Below are 17,343 nucleotides of genomic sequence, written 5' to 3' on the forward strand. Positions count from 1 at the left end.
TTTCGGACTAAACGTGAGCAGTATCTACAACTCTTGAGTAGTAAATTGGGTTTCAATTGTTTTTAAGAGCTGAAATCTTAAAGTGTATTATTTGGCCTGTGTCCAAGTCACATGACTGCAACCAAATGGGATACTCATGCTTCCCAAATTAAATCCATTCCACTTTTCTTTTCAATAAATGACATCACTTTTGGTTTGATATTAAAAAATAAAAGTGATGAAATCTGCTGTAACATAATCCTGTGCCTCTCAAAATTCTTTGTTTAAATAAAAACAGGACTATGAAATCTCCCCCCAGATGGATTGTTTTTCTAAATGAATTCCAATTATAAACTCAAATCATTGAAAACAATGAAAGGACCAAAAGCACTTCAAATATACGATTCCCTAAAATGATTTCCCACTGAACTGTAAAATGATTCCCTCTCCTTACTCAACTGATTTTATTATTTATTTTCCAAGTATAGATCATTTTCTCATTTGCCTTAAATTAACAACTCAAGCTGTATTGTTTCTATGTCCTTAATGATTGTTTATGGATGATGCTCCTTCTGAATGTGCCCATTGTTTGTTATGTACATCTAAAATTAAGTTAAAAAAAAAACAAAAAGCCAACTCGTGCTTCCCTCTCGTGCGGGCGCGCGCTCGCACACACGCATGCGTGAACATGTGAATCCAGCCAACCACGGTATGGTGAAATATATATTTCCTTATGAAGCACAGTTAAAACAAACGTGACGTGCTTTCAAATGGCATCTGTAGTGAAAAAAAATTATAAATACTTCCCAAGAAACCCCCCTCAAATGTTGCAGTTGAGGCTTTCAGGGGGTCTCGTGTCAATGAAGGGGTCTCAGACCCCCCTTCCCCCCGTAATTCGCACAGTGCACAGCATCATGCAGGGAGTTCATTTTTGTGTTTGTTGTGTATCAATAATTATGTGTTTTCCTTTTAAATGATTACATTTCCAACACAAATGCTCACATAAATACTCTCCAGAATGCAGGGAATCAAGTGTTTGATGCTTCAATTCCCTCTTGTTACCAATATGTTGAAACAAATTCTAAACTGTGAGTGCCAGAGGTTTGGGAAGTCAATTTTATTTTCTTTCACTCATGCCTCCCACACAGCAAAATATCAACAGCTACTGAAAGACAAAACATACATGTAAAACATACACTCACAACGTTTATTGACATTTCACGTTGCATACTTCACCAGCAGCAGGGTTTTCCTTCAATCAATAGCAACAACAAGTCTTGCTTACAGCTGGAAATAGCTTTTACAGTTAAATAACAAACATTTAAGTTGAACATGAATAGCTTACCAAATCTGGTTGCTTCACACATTGTCTTGCAGCTTCACATGGATGTTAAAGACGGTATGGAATCACAAAGCTTTAGGTTGTTACTCTGATGATAAGGCACTTGTTTATGACATAATCTCTTGACATCGGTGGCGCTCTTTGATCAGTCTCTACTACGGCTTCTGGGGTTCAGCTTCAGCTGCTCTGGATGGAAGTCCCGCTCCAGTCCTGATCCTGCAAGGAGAACAAAAACAAGCCAGTTTCAATATTAAATTTGTCGCTCTCTGTATTCCATCCCCTCCACTTTATTATGCCATTACACCATTTTAAAACTGGAACTGTGACATTAATCATGAACCTGTGCAATCTAAAACACACTGTATGCAAATGTAAATGGTGTCATACATTTTGGACAGTCAACAGACCACAACTATTTACACACAGTCACAATCTATGTGTGACTTACAAAACATGCAGGAACCAATCACATCATTTCTTTCAAATGTCATCTGCCAAAGTAAGCCAAATGTATCAGCAGTGACTTTACATGTAGTGCAAGCTTTTACTGAAGGAGTCTGTTTGAATGCATGCATGCATGCCTGCAGTCCCTCAGAACTGTACCGTCTGCTCCATCTCCTGGGTGGCGTTACGCAGCAGAGAAGTCAGCAGACTCAGGTAGTGTTGATTCTCATCCAGTAACTGATGGACAGTTTCACTGAAACAAGACAAAAAACTCTGAATTCACTGCATGAATGTTTGACATATGACTTTGAATTATGCATACCATACAGTGATGCAAAATCTTTCAGAGCTTTTTATTTCAGTTCAACAGTTTGGAAGGAAATGAGGATTTCTGCTTCTGCAACCTCCTCCACTTTGAGGTGCATGGGGCGCCCTCTTGTGGAAAGTTTGTGATTTGCAGCAGCTTGCTTGCTTTTAGGAGCCCATGTACTGAGGAACCAGCTGGAGTGTCAACAGGAAAGCTGGGCTATACGCTACTGTACATGAGGCCATTTGAACCACATCATTTATCTCATTAAATATGTCCGACCTGGGGCGCTGGTGGCTTAGCGGTCTAACCGCCCCACATACAGAGGCTATAGTCTCTGTCTGTCTGTCTGTCTGTCTGTCTGTCTGTCTGTCTGTCTGTCTGCCTGTCTGTCTGCCTGTCTGTCTGCCTGCCTGCCTGTCTCTCTCTCTCTCTCTCTCCCAGTGTGATCATTGGTAGATATTAGTAATAAATAATATTGTAGTATATATTAAGATACATTAAGATCCTATATTGTTATGTTGGTGTACCTCAAGCCATCAAAATGGGTTGAAATAATATTTTGGATATGAGCAGGCCTACACATGAGGCTGGAGCCTATCTGGCTCAGCTATTTGGAAATAAAAGAACTGGACGGTACCGCAATGACTTGAAGCACCGGCCGGCCCAAGTTCCAGTAAGTGCACGCGAGTGGCTGTCAACGTGGCATTCAAGTGAACGACGCTTCACAGTCGATTCACCGTCACAACCACCCCACAAGTATGCCCTTCCCGGTCCCAAAGATATCATGGACGTATCTTCCATTTAAACCACCTCCTGCAACTACTCATTTCTATCGCGGTGTTGAATTTTAAAATTTAAATGTTTTATTTCTGTTCTATTTGTGTTATGGACTCCTTAGACGTACTATAATTTATCCACAAACATAAAGTAGGAGATACATCGGGAAAATAAGGAGAAATGAGTCGCATGAACACCTGATGCTAGTATTTCCCATGATGCTGAGCGGCCAAAATGTAAATGATCCATGTTGGGTTAGAAGAAAGATGGGAAAAACGTGACATTACAAGTGATGGAAGAAGTGAGCTACTTCCACATGAACTTACACGATAAAAACCTGTCGACTTGTCTCTGTTTGATCGGTTAGAGCAACCGTAAACAACGCATACCTTGAGCATTTCTCTTATGTGTCATGTTTCTGCTCCGACGGCTGCTAACCACTTCCTGACTCCCATCGGCATTTCGCGTTACTGCTAGGCAACGGAAGTGACGCAAACAAGCGGTCACACAAGTCAAGTGAGTGTATTTGAAGCAGGTCCAACACAACATCATGAGAATTAGTACGGCACGGTCAGCATTGAAAATAATGTGAGACAGAGCTCTCTAACTGTAGCTTGCTCTAGCCTCCATGCATCTTACAGGGATAATATGTGCTACAGTAAGACTGTAATGTCACTGTTACGTTTTGTTTGAGAGTTGTACTTGACTATTAAAGTACTGGACACGGACGGCAGGATTACAACGAGATGGCTTTATTCCTTAACTCCTTAGTCACCGGAAGTTACAGTGTATATCCACTAGGTGGCAGTATATGCAAACTGTGCAGTTACAAAGCACTAACACCACATCCTCCCTTCTGAGACCATTTACTATTTCCCCCCCAAAGAATGCCATAGCACAGTAACTTAATAGGTTTGCTTGTTTTTAACTTTTCAACCTACATTTATGAAAATAACTGTTTACAAACACATAACATCAATTCAACTTGTGAAGGTTTATAAAAATAACAATTAACAAACATCAATTCAAGCTGTGAAGGTTTATAAAAATAACAATTTACATCTGTTCATGATGTGAAGGTTTAACTATTTACAAACAACATCTGTTCATGATGTGAAGGTTTAACTATTTACAAACAACATCTGTTCATGATGTGAAGGTTTAACTATTTACAAACAACATCTGTTCATGTTGTGAAGGTTAAACTATTTACAAACAACATCTGTTCATGTTGTGAAGGTTTAACTATTGACAAACAACATCTGTTCATGATGTGAAGGTTTAACTATTTACAAACAACATCTGTTCATGTTGTGAAGGTTAAACTATTTACAAACAACATCTGTTCATGTTGTGAAGGTTAAACTATTGACAAACAACATCTGTTCATGATGTGAAGGTTTAACTATTTACAAACAACATCTGTTCATGATGTGAAGGTTTAACTATTTACAAACAACATCTGTTCATGTTGTGAAGGTTTAACTATTTACAAACAACATCTGTTCATGTTGTAAAGGTTTAACTATTTACAAACAACACCTGTTCATGATGTGAAGGTTTAACTATTTACAAACAACATCTGTTCATGATGTGAAGGTTTAACTATTTACAAACAACATCTGTTCATGTTGTGAAGGTTTAACTATTGACAAACAACATCTGTTCATGATGTGAAGGTTTAACTATTTACAAACAACATCTGTTCATGTTGTGAAGGTTTAACTATTTACAAACAACATCTGTTCATGTTGTGAAGGTTTAACTATTTACAAACAACATCTGTTCATGATGTGAAGGTTTAACTATTTACAAACAACATCTGTTCATGATGTGAAGGTTTAACTATTTACAAACAACATCTGTTCATGTTGTGAAGGTTTAACTATTGACAAACAACATCTGTTCATGTTGTGAAGGTTAAACTATTTACAAACAACATCTGTTCATGTTGTAAAGGTTTAACTATTTACAAACAACATCTGTTCATGATGTGAAGGTTTAACTATTTACAAACAACATCTGTTCATGATGTGAAGGTTTAACTATTTACAAACAACATCTGTTCATGATGTGAAGGTTTAACTATTTACAAACAACATCTGTTCATGATGTGAAGGTTTAACTATTTACAAACAACATCTGTTCATGTTGTGAAGGTTTAACTATTGACAAACAACATCTGTTCATGTTGTGAAGGTTTAACTATTTACAAACAACATCTGTTCATGATGTGAAGGTTTAACTATTTACAAACAACATCTGTTCATGTTGTGAAGGTTTAACTATTGACAAACAACATCTGTTCATGATGTGAAGGTTTAACTATTTACAAACAACATCTGTTCATGATGTGAAGGTTTAACTATTTACAAACATCTGTTCATGTTGTGAAGGTTTAACTATTTACAAACATCTGTTCATGATGTGAAGGACTTCAGAAGAGCCTCCTCCACACCAAAATACCTGAGTCTCCTGAGCAGAAAGAGTCTGCTTTGTCCCTTCTTGTCAGACTCTATAACCAATAGTATATGTATATATATATATGTGTGTGAATTTAAGATATGCTTATTTTTGACCTCTTTAATTTAAATTTTTAATTGCTAATAACTTTTTAATAAGTGTTACTTTATAGGCTCTTGTTTGCTTTTTATATTTCTTTTGCACTGTCTACTCTGTTACTGTGACACTTGAATTTCCCCGTTGTGCGACGAGTAAAGGAATCTCTTATCTTATCTTAGTTCACCACCAGCTCCTTAGTCTTACTGATGTTGTTGTCGGGTGATTGCTGTCGCACCACGTGATGAAGCTCTCTATCAGTCCTCTGTACTCCTCCTCGTCATCTTCGCTGATGCGTCCAACGATGGAGGAGTCGTCGGAAAAACTTCCGGAGGTGGCAGGAACCAGAGTCCAAGCGGAAGTCGGAGGTGTAGAGGGTGAAGAGGAATGTCCATAGAAGCTGCTGGTGGGCTGAGGGGGGGAAAGGTAGCCAAGCTGCTGATTGGACAAAGAGCAGAGTCTCCAGCAGAGGTGTGAATCCCCCATTCACACCTCTGCTGGAGACTCTGTTGAGGTGGTTGACGACCCAGGATCACTATCTGAGCTCACCGTGGTGGGGGATGTGTCGAACCTGTTGAAGAACAGGTTCAGCACAGAAGCAAATTCTGGGTCTCCTTCAGCTCTCAGAGCAGGCTTGTTGCATCCTGTCATCTGTTTCATCCCATTCCACACCTCTTTCGTACTGTCCTGTCCCAACTTGGCCTCTATCCGCTCCTTGTAGCTGTTTTTAACTTCACTGAGTTCCCTCTTCAGCTCCTTCTGAACAGCTCTGAGCTTCTCCTGATCTTTGGACATGAAGGCCCTCTTCTTCCTGTTGAGGAGGGCTTTGATTTCCTTATTAATCCAGGGTTTATTGTTAGAGAAGCAGCGGATCTTTTTTGTTGGGATGATGGTATCCTCACAGAAGCGGATGTAGTCTGTAATGCAACGAGAGAGACCTTCAATGTCACCGTGGTCCTCTTTAAAAAGCTCCCAGTCTGTGACATTGAAGCACTCCTGGAGGGCTCCTTCTGCATCCTTAGACCAAACCTTTTACCATCCTGGTGCAGGCCTCCTGCTGGTTCACGAGTGGCCTGTAGGCGGTTTCCAGGTGGATCGGGTTGTGGTCTGGTTCTCCAAGAGGGGGGAGAGGAGAACAGCTGTAAGCCCCCCTCACGTTGGCACACAGAAGGTCCAGAGTTTTGGGGTGCTGCGTCTGCAGGCACGCGATCACAGACTGGAGGACGTCACTCGCTGAAGCCGCTGCAGCTGATGGAGGAATGTAGACAGTCACAGCGATGGTGTGTGAAAACTCCCGCTGCAGATAGTACGGCCGTAATCCCACCGCCAAAAGTTCCACATCAGGGGTGCAGACAGAGTGCTTCACTGTAATATGCCTGGGATTACACCATTTAGAGTTCACAAAGACAGCAAGACCTCCTCCTCTCTTCTTACCGCTCTGCTTTCCCCTGTCTGCGCGTATCAGCGTGAAGCCAGCCAGTTCAAGCACAGTGTCCGGTATATTCCCGTGCAGCCATGTCTCCGTGAAGCAGAGCAAACTGCACTCCCTGTAGATGCTCTGGCTGTTTACTAAAGCCATCGGTTCATCCGTCTGGTTGGCGAGTGACCTCACGTTCCCCATGATGATGGATGGAAGAAAAGGCTTGAATTTTCTGTCCCTCTCGATCCTCTTTCTGACTTTCCTGCCGGCCTTCTTCCCGCGTTGGCCGCCTCTCCGTATCTCCTCAGGGATGCACGTTGAGGGAACTCCTGCTGCACGCCTGTAGCGCAGTAGTTCCTCACGGGAGTAAGTCATTCTCCAGACAATGAAGTCAGAATACCACTTAACTCCTTCAAAAATAATCCACAACTAAAACACTGCGGTGGTACAATAAGTCCCAAACAAGATGCATCCTTTTTTATAAGGAAAAAATAGCAAAAAAGAAAGTTAAATAGTGTAAAAGGTAAAGAGGGTTCGAAGCTGCTGCAACCAGAAACGGCAGCTGTAGGACTCACTTCTCCAGTCAAGGTTGCGTGGCTTTGGAAGGGGGGGGTCTCTGAACAGTCAATCACACAGGTGGCTTTTGGATAGTGTTCCTTGAAACACTGAAGCATTGTTGCCTGAATGGTCTCCATGGGAAGCCAGGGTATGTAATATCTCATGTTCTCCTCCGTGAGATCAAGCCAGCACGTAATCACCTTGCTTACTATGGTCTGACAGACACCAAACCTCTCAGCAAGGTCACCCTTCAATAAATTGAGACGCAGCTTCATCAGGGTCATAAGAAGCTGATTCCTGGGGTGTAACTGGAAGCTGTTATTGTACTCGTTTGTGAGGTGTTCAGCAACACAGTTGAAAGGCTCCAGAGACAACCCTGTGTGGAGCAAACAAAGGTTGTCCTTCCTCAGTAAGGTGGAGTACAAGATTCAAGATTCAAGATTCAAAGGTTTTTATTATCAATTTTCACTGAATATACAAGACATTCAGGAAAAACGAGATGCTGTTTCTCTCTCTTCCAGCTCTTGAAATATCTAAAATTTAAATATAAAAATACAATAAAATATAATAAATACAGTTCTATCCATAAAAACAGCCTATGTGCACAGTGCAGGTATTGCAGTGACAGTTTAAAAATGTACAATGAAAATGAGAATAGATAATAGTGCAAATGATATTAAGGTGCAGACAGTATTGAGAATAAGTAAATGATAGAGTAACCGGTTAATGTGCAAAAAGCAGCTGAGGTACAGTCCTTGTATGTAGTGTGTGTGTGTGTGTGTGTGTGTGTGTGTGTGTGTGTGTGTGTGTGTGTGTGTGTGTGTGTGTGTGAGTGCGTGCGTGCATGTGTGCGTGTGTGCGCGCGTGCGCGCGTGCGTGCGTGCGTGAGTGCGTGAGTGCGTGTGTGTGTGTGTGTGTTAGTTAAAGTCAAAGTCCAGGGGGCAGAGGAGGGAGGTAGTGAGAGGAGTTCAGCATCCTGACAGCCTGGTGAAAAAAGCTGTTCAACAGTCTGGTGGAGCGGACCCGGAGGCTCCGGTACCTTTTCCCTGAAGGCAGGAGACTGAAGAGGGAGTGGTAGGGGTGGGAGGTGTCACCAGCGATGCTGACGGCTCTGCTGGTGAGGCGGGTGTGGAAAATGTCTGTGAGGGAGGGCAGAGGAACACCGATGATCTTGCTGGCTGTGTTCACTATGCCCTGCAGAGTCTTTTGGCAGGAGGCAGTACAGCCACCAAACCACACAGCGACGCAGCCAGTGAGGACGCTCTCGATGGTGCCTCTGTAAAAGGAGAACATGATGGGGGGTGGGACTTGTGCTTTTTTCAGTTTACGGAGGAAGTAGAGCCGTTTTTGAGCCTTCTTGGCCAGCGATGCAGTGTTGTTTGTCCAGGAGAGGTCATCAGAGATGTGCAGTCCCAGGAACTTGGTACTGCTTGGTACTCACCCTCTCCACAGCAGCGCCGTTGATGGTCAGTGGGAGGTGCTGCTGTCGGCCTCTCCTGACGTCCACGACGATCTCTTTGATCTCTACAACGCAGCTGGCTCAGCACACCGTGTTCCGATATCGTATGTCAGTGGCTTCAGGTGGAGCGATGCTTTTAAACCATAGCTGTGGTCAGAGACGCGCAGATCCTCCCACTGAGTTTCCACATCGCAGCGTGTGGGCATGGCAATCTGGTCCTCCTCGCAGTTGTCCACTGCTTCGCTGACTCTCACTGATGCATCTGTTGAAAAAAAACAAACACATTTTCACATTAGCACTTCAATTTCAACCAGGCGCTCACACAAGTCAAGTGAGTGTATTTGAAGGTCCAACATCATGAGCATTAGTACGGCACGGTCAGCATTCAAAATCATGTGAGACAGAGCTCTCTAACTGTAGCTTGCTCTAGCCTACAAGCATCTTACAGGGATAATATGTGCTACAGTAAGACTGTAATGTAAATAACCAACGTAAGTTTGATACTTATATGGTCGCAATGGTAATCCTCCATATTAATTGCAGTCAATTAAATGTTCATTATGTTCACAACGTTAGAGGTAAACAAACACGGATTACACGAGTGTAACTTTAGGCTAACAAGTCAACAATAACAAGCTAGCTTACCCATATCTGAGAACCTCTTCAGAGCAGGGGCTTCTTTACTGGAGCATCATAGCCGAGCCATTTCTCGGGGTAAGGGTACTCATCTGTCGGCTTCCCGTCCACGAAATCAAACGAGCACACATACGGGCGCTTAGGTGGGCACTTGAGGTTCAGCGCCTTCAGCCACAGCCTAAACTGCTCCTCGTCTTTGGGGGCTGGGTGCAGGTTGAGTGAGGGAGTGAGGAGAGAAGGACAGGTAAGACGGAGCCAGCCAGCTAGAAAGAGGAGGATTGGGTCTGGCGGTGTTGCGGACCAGTTTCGAATCAGCTGCGGACTTAGCCGAATGGTTAAGTTGCACGCCTGTGAATCAACAGATCCGGGTTCGAGTCCAGCCTGTGACTTTCTTACCGCATTTTTTCCCCCACTCTCTCCCAGTTTCCACCATAGACTGTAAAAAATATGGACGTAGTATCCGTGATGTCACCCATCTGTTCCTGAGAGCTGTTTTGAAGCAAATCGACGGCAGCAGCCATATTGGTAATGCGGAACTCAACCAGGCAGAGTGTCACGTAGTGTGAGCCCCTTAGCCAATGGCTGTGTGTTCCCGACCGGAAGTCACGTCAGTCATGTCCTTATTTGGGCAAAACTCGTAATCTTAATATCTTCTGAACCGTCACGTTAGAAAAAAATTCACCCCCCGTACAGTGTGTGCCATTAGAGAGATTAGCTTCATATGGCCAAGCCGTTTTTTGAACCAGGCTGTAAACATGTTTATTAATGCTACAAAGATCGTCTTTTTCCCATTCATATCCATGTAGTTTCCGGTGTTTCTGCAGCCAGCCTCAAGCGGATTCAGTTTATAGCACTTCCGCATTGGCTTCATCGTTTGAGACCGGAGTTTGCCGATTGGTTTCTACACTTTCCTCTCCTCTAGAAATAAAAGATGTCAAAGCACAAAAAATGTCTTTAAAAAGGAAGAAAGAGGAGGATTTCCCCTGTGTGGTAACATTTTGATTTGATAACTCCTAATAACACAAGCATATTCAGTGTCCGACGACGGACATTTAACCCTTTGAATGTTTCTTCAACCTCCTTTTAAATCTCACTTTCACAGTTTGACGAGGTGTTTCGGACTAAACGTGAGCAGTATCTACAACTCTTGAGTAGTAAATTGGGTTTCAATTGTTTTTAAGAGCTGAAATCTTAAAGTGTATTATTTGGCCTGTGTCCAAGTCACATGACTGCAACCAAATGGGATACTCATGCTTCCCAAATTAAATCCATTCCACTTTTCTTTTCAATAAATGACATCACTTTTGGTTTGATATTAAAAAATAAAAGTGATGAAATCTGCTGTAACATAATCCTGTGCCTCTCAAAATTCTTTATTCATAAAAACAGGACTATGAAATCTCCCCCCAGATGGATTGTTTTTCTAAATGAATTCCAATTATAAACTCAAATCATTGAAAACAATGAAAGGACCAAAAGCACTTCAAATATACGATTCCCTAAAATGATTTCCCACTGAACTGTAAAATGATTCCCTCTCCTTACTCAACTGATTTTATTATTTATTTTCCAAGTATAGATCATTTTCTCATTTGCCTTAAATTAACAACTCAAGCTGTATTGTTTCTATGTCCTTAATGATTGTTTATGGATGATGCTCCTTCTGAATGTGCCCATTGTTTGTTATGTACATCTAAAATTAAGTTAAAAAAAAAACAAAAAGCCAACTCGTGCTTCCCTCTCGTGCGGGCGCGCGCTCGCACACACGCATGCGTGAACATGTGAATCCAGCCAACCACGGTATGGTGAAATATATATTTCCTTATGAAGCACAGTTAAAACAAACGTGACGTGCTTTCAAATGGCATCTGTAGTGAAAAAAAATTATAAATACTTCCCAAGAAACCCCCCTCAAATGTTGCAGTTGAGGCTTTCAGGGGGTCTCGTGTCAATGAAGGGGTCTCAGACCCCCCTTCCCCCCGTAATTCGCACAGTGCACAGCATCATGCAGGGAGTTCATTTTTGTGTTTGTTGTGTATCAATAATTATGTGTTTTCCTTTTAAATGATTACATTTCCAACACAAATGCTCACATAAATACTCTCCAGAATGCAGGGAATCAAGTGTTTGATGCTTCAATTCCCTCTTGTTACCAATATGTTGAAACAAATTCTAAACTGTGAGTGCCAGAGGTTTGGGAAGTCAATTTTATTTTCTTTCACTCATGCCTCCCACACAGCAAAATATCAACAGCTACTGAAAGACAAAACATACATGTAAAACATACACTCACAACGTTTATTGACATTTCACGTTGCATACTTCACCAGCAGCAGGGTTTTCCTTCAATCAATAGCAACAACAAGTCTTGCTTACAGCTGGAAATAGCTTTTACAGTTAAATAACAAACATTTAAGTTGAACATGAATAGCTTACCAAATCTGGTTGCTTCACACATTGTCTTGCAGCTTCACATGGATGTTAAAGACGGTATGGAATCACAAAGCTTTAGGTTGTTACTCTGATGATAAGGCACTTGTTTATGACATAATCTCTTGACATCGGTGGCGCTCTTTGATCAGTCTCTACTACGGCTTCTGGGGTTCAGCTTCAGCTGCTCTGGATGGAAGTCCCGCTCCAGTCCTGATCCTGCAAGGAGAACAAAAACAAGCCAGTTTCAATATTAAATTTGTCGCTCTCTGTATTCCATCCCCTCCACTTTATTATGCCATTACACCATTTTAAAACTGGAACTGTGACATTAATCATGAACCTGTGCAATCTAAAACACACTGTATGCAAATGTAAATGGTGTCATACATTTTGGACAGTCAACAGACCACAACTATTTACACACAGTCACAATCTATGTGTGACTTACAAAACATGCAGGAACCAATCACATCATTTCTTTCAAATGTCATCTGCCAAAGTAAGCCAAATGTATCAGCAGTGACTTTACATGTAGTGCAAGCTTTTACTGAAGGAGTCTGTTTGAATGCATGCATGCATGCCTGCAGTCCCTCAGAACTGTACCGTCTGCTCCATCTCCTGGGTGGCGTTACGCAGCAGAGAAGTCAGCAGACTCAGGTAGTGTTGATTCTCATCCAGTAACTGATGGACAGTTTCACTGAAACAAGACAAAAAACTCTGAATTCACTGCATGAATGTTTGACATATGACTTTGAATTATGCATACCATACAGTGATGCAAAATCTTTCAGAGCTTTTTATTTCAGTTCAACAGTTTGGAAGGAAATGAGGATTTCTGCTTCTGCAACCTCCTCCACTTTGAGGTGCATGGGGCGCCCTCTTGTGGAAAGTTTGTGATTTGCAGCAGCTTGCTTGCTTTTAGGAGCCCATGTACTGAGGAACCAGCTGGAGTGTCAACAGGAAAGCTGGGCTATACGCTACTGTACATGAGGCCATTTGAACCACATCATTTATCTCATTAAATATGTCCGACCTGGGGCGCTGGTGGCTTAGCGGTCTAACCGCCCCACATACAGAGGCTATAGTCTCTGTCTGTCTGTCTGTCTGTCTGTCTGCCTGTCTGTCTGCCTGTCTGTCTGCCTGTCTGTCTGCCTGCCTGCCTGTCTCTCTCTCTCTCTCTCTCCCAGTGTGATCATTGGTAGATATTAGTAATAAATAATATTGTAGTATATATTAAGATACATTAAGATCCTATATTGTTATGTTGGTGTACCTCAAGCCATCAAAATGGGTTGAAATAATATTTTGGATATGAGCAGGCCTACACATGAGGCTGGAGCCTATCTGGCTCAGCTATTTGGAAATAAAAGAACTGGACGGTACCGCAATGACTTGAAGCACCGGCCGGCCCAAGTTCCAGTAAGTGCACGCGAGTGGCTGTCAACGTGGCATTCAAGTGAACGACGCTTCACAGTCGATTCACCGTCACAACCACCCCACAAGTATGCCCTTCCCGGTCCCAAAGATATCATGGACGTATCTTCCATTTAAACCACCTCCTGCAACTACTCATTTCTATCGCGGTGTTGAATTTTAAAATTTAAATGTTTTATTTCTGTTCTATTTGTGTTATGGACTCCTTAGACGTACTATAATTTATCCACAAACATAAAGTAGGAGATACATCGGGAAAATAAGGAGAAATGAGTCGCATGAACACCTGATGCTAGTATTTCCCATGATGCTGAGCGGCCAAAATGTAAATGATCCATGTTGGGTTAGAAGAAAGATGGGAAAAACGTGACATTACAAGTGATGGAAGAAGTGAGCTACTTCCACATGAACTTACACGATAAAAACCTGTCGACTTGTCTCTGTTTGATCGGTTAGAGCAACCGTAAACAACGCATACCTTGAGCATTTCTCTTATGTGTCATGTTTCTGCTCCGACGGCTGCTAACCACTTCCTGACTCCCATCGGCATTTCGCGTTACTGCTAGGCAACGGAAGTGACGCAAACAAGCGGTCACACAAGTCAAGTGAGTGTATTTGAAGCAGGTCCAACACAACATCATGAGAATTAGTACGGCACGGTCAGCATTGAAAATAATGTGAGACAGAGCTCTCTAACTGTAGCTTGCTCTAGCCTCCATGCATCTTACAGGGATAATATGTGCTACAGTAAGACTGTAATGTCACTGTTACGTTTTGTTTGAGAGTTGTACTTGACTATTAAAGTACTGGACACGGACGGCAGGATTACAACGAGATGGCTTTATTCCTTAACTCCTTAGTCACCGGAAGTTACAGTGTATATCCACTAGGTGGCAGTATATGCAAACTGTGCAGTTACAAAGCACTAACACCACATCCTCCCTTCTGAGACCATTTACTATTTCCCCCCCAAAGAATGCCATAGCACAGTAACTTAATAGGTTTGCTTGTTTTTAACTTTTCAACCTACATTTATGAAAATAACTGTTTACAAACACATAACATCAATTCAACTTGTGAAGGTTTATAAAAATAACAATTAACAAACATCAATTCAAGCTGTGAAGGTTTATAAAAATAACAATTTACATCTGTTCATGATGTGAAGGTTTAACTATTTACAAACAACATCTGTTCATGATGTGAAGGTTTAACTATTTACAAACAACATCTGTTCATGATGTGAAGGTTTAACTATTTACAAACAACATCTGTTCATGTTGTGAAGGTTAAACTATTTACAAACAACATCTGTTCATGTTGTGAAGGTTTAACTATTGACAAACAACATCTGTTCATGATGTGAAGGTTTAACTATTTACAAACAACATCTGTTCATGTTGTGAAGGTTAAACTATTGACAAACAACATCTGTTCATGATGTGAAGGTTTAACTATTTACAAACAACATCTGTTCATGATGTGAAGGTTTAACTATTTACAAACAACATCTGTTCATGTTGTGAAGGTTTAACTATTTACAAACAACATCTGTTCATGTTGTAAAGGTTTAACTATTTACAAACAACACCTGTTCATGATGTGAAGGTTTAACTATTTACAAACAACATCTGTTCATGATGTGAAGGTTTAACTATTTACAAACAACATCTGTTCATGTTGTGAAGGTTTAACTATTGACAAACAACATCTGTTCATGATGTGAAGGTTTAACTATTTACAAACAACATCTGTTCATGTTGTGAAGGTTTAACTATTTACAAACAACATCTGTTCATGTTGTGAAGGTTTAACTATTTACAAACAACATCTGTTCATGATGTGAAGGTTTAACTATTTACAAACAACATCTGTTCATGATGTGAAGGTTTAACTATTTACAAACAACATCTGTTCATGTTGTGAAGGTTTAACTATTGACAAACAACATCTGTTCATGTTGTGAAGGTTAAACTATTTACAAACAACATCTGTTCATGTTGTAAAGGTTTAACTATTTACAAACAACATCTGTTCATGATGTGAAGGTTTAACTATTTACAAACAACATCTGTTCATGATGTGAAGGTTTAACTATTTACAAACAACATCTGTTCATGATGTGAAGGTTTAACTATTTACAAACAACATCTGTTCATGATGTGAAGGTTTAACTATTTACAAACAACATCTGTTCATGTTGTGAAGGTTTAACTATTGACAAACAACATCTGTTCATGATGTGAAGGTTTAACTATTTACAAACAACATCTGTTCATGTTGTGAAGGTTTAACTATTTACAAACAACATCTGTTCATGTTGTGAAGGTTTAACTATTGACAAACAACATCTGTTCATGATGTGAAGGTTTAACTATTTACAAACAACATCTGTTCATGATGTGAAGGTTTAACTATTTACAAACATCTGTTCATGTTGTGAAGGTTTAACTATTTACAAACATCTGTTCATGATGTGAAGGACTTCAGAAGAGCCTCCTCCACACCAAAATACCTGAGTCTCCTGAGCAGAAAGAGTCTGCTTTGTCCCTTCTTGTCAGACTCTATAACCAATAGTATATGTATATATATATATGTGTGTGAATTTAAGATATGCTTATTTTTGACCTCTTTAATTTAAATTTTTAATTGCTAATAACTTTTTAATAAGTGTTACTTTATAGGCTCTTGTTTGCTTTTTATATTTCTTTTGCACTGTCTACTCTGTTACTGTGACACTTGAATTTCCCCGTTGTGCGACGAGTAAAGGAATCTCTTATCTTATCTTAGTTCACCACCAGCTCCTTAGTCTTACTGATGTTGTTGTCGGGTGATTGCTGTCGCACCACGTGATGAAGCTCTCTATCAGTCCTCTGTACTCCTCCTCGTCATCTTCGCTGATGCGTCCAACGATGGAGGAGTCGTCGGAAAAACTTCCGGAGGTGGCAGGAACCAGAGTCCAAGCGGAAGTCGGAGGTGTAGAGGGTGAAGAGGAATGTCCATAGAAGCTGCTGGTGGGCTGAGGGGGGGAAAGGTAGCCAAGCTGCTGATTGGACAAAGAGCAGAGTCTCCAGCAGAGGTGTGAATCCCCCATTCACACCTCTGCTGGAGACTCTGTTGAGGTGGTTGACGACCCAGGATCACTATCTGAGCTCACCGTGGTGGGGGATGTGTCGAACCTGTTGAAGAACAGGTTCAGCACAGAAGCAAATTCTGGGTCTCCTTCAGCTCTCAGAGCAGGCTTGTTGCATCCTGTCATCTGTTTCATCCCATTCCACACCTCTTTCGTACTGTCCTGTCCCAACTTGGCCTCTATCCGCTCCTTGTAGCTGTTTTTAACTTCACTGAGTTCCCTCTTCAGCTCCTTCTGAACAGCTCTGAGCTTCTCCTGATCTTTGGACATGAAGGCCCTCTTCTTCCTGTTGAGGAGGGCTTTGATTTCCTTATTAATCCAGGGTTTATTGTTAGAGAAGCAGCGGATCTTTTTTGTTGGGATGATGGTATCCTCACAGAAGCGGATGTAGTCTGTAATGCAACGAGAGAGACCTTCAATGTCACCGTGGTCCTCTTTAAAAAGCTCCCAGTCTGTGACATTGAAGCACTCCTGGAGGGCTCCTTCTGCATCCTTAGACCAAACCTTTTACCATCCTGGTGCAGGCCTCCTGCTGGTTCACGAGTGGCCTGTAGGCGGTTTCCAGGTGGATCGGGTTGTGGTCTGGTTCTCCAAGAGGGGGGAGAGGAGAACAGCTGTAAGCCCCCCTCACGTTGGCACACAGAAGGTCCAGAGTTTTGGGGTGCTGCGTCTGCAGGCACGCGATCACAGACTGGAGGACGTCACTCGCTGAAGCCGCTGCAGCTGATGGAGGAATGTAGACAGTCACAGCGATGGTGTGTGAAAACTCCCGCTGCAGATAGTACGGCCGTAATCCCACCGCCAAAAGTTCCACATCAGGGGTGCAGACAGAGTGCTTCACTGTAATATGCCTGGGATT

The 17,343-nt window shown here is 41.7% G+C and overlaps 2 long non-coding RNA genes and 1 pseudogene across 4 annotated transcripts; all 3 read right to left on the bottom strand.

Annotated features, from left to right (window-relative positions):
• Window positions 1-1,165: 1,165 nt before the first annotated feature.
• Window positions 1,166-3,373, bottom strand: LOC117813731. 2 transcript variants are annotated; one of them, XR_004631440.1, is made up of 3 exons: window positions 3,242-3,373; window positions 1,925-2,018; window positions 1,166-1,537 (listed from the first exon to the last, which is right to left on the bottom strand). It is a non-coding gene; the product is annotated as an uncharacterized LOC117813731 (long non-coding RNA). The 2 variants fall into 2 exon arrangements; XR_004631441.1 differs by having other exon boundaries at window positions 3,179-3,340.
• A 3,965-nt stretch (window positions 3,374-7,338) lies between these two features.
• On the bottom strand, window positions 7,339-9,949 carry LOC117813927 (annotated as a pseudogene).
• A 1,812-nt stretch (window positions 9,950-11,761) lies between these two features.
• Window positions 11,762-13,961, bottom strand: LOC117813709. 2 transcript variants are annotated; one of them, XR_004631437.1, is made up of 3 exons: window positions 13,830-13,961; window positions 12,521-12,614; window positions 11,762-12,133 (listed from the first exon to the last, which is right to left on the bottom strand). It is a non-coding gene; the product is annotated as an uncharacterized LOC117813709 (long non-coding RNA). The 2 variants fall into 2 exon arrangements; XR_004631438.1 differs by having other exon boundaries at window positions 13,767-13,925.
• Between the last annotated feature and the right edge of the window lie 3,382 nt (window positions 13,962-17,343).

The sequence above is a fragment of the Notolabrus celidotus genome, chromosome 6, assembly GCF_009762535.1.
Source record: "Notolabrus celidotus isolate fNotCel1 chromosome 6, fNotCel1.pri, whole genome shotgun sequence".
NCBI classification, from domain to species: Eukaryota; Metazoa; Chordata; class Actinopteri; order Labriformes; family Labridae; genus Notolabrus; species Notolabrus celidotus.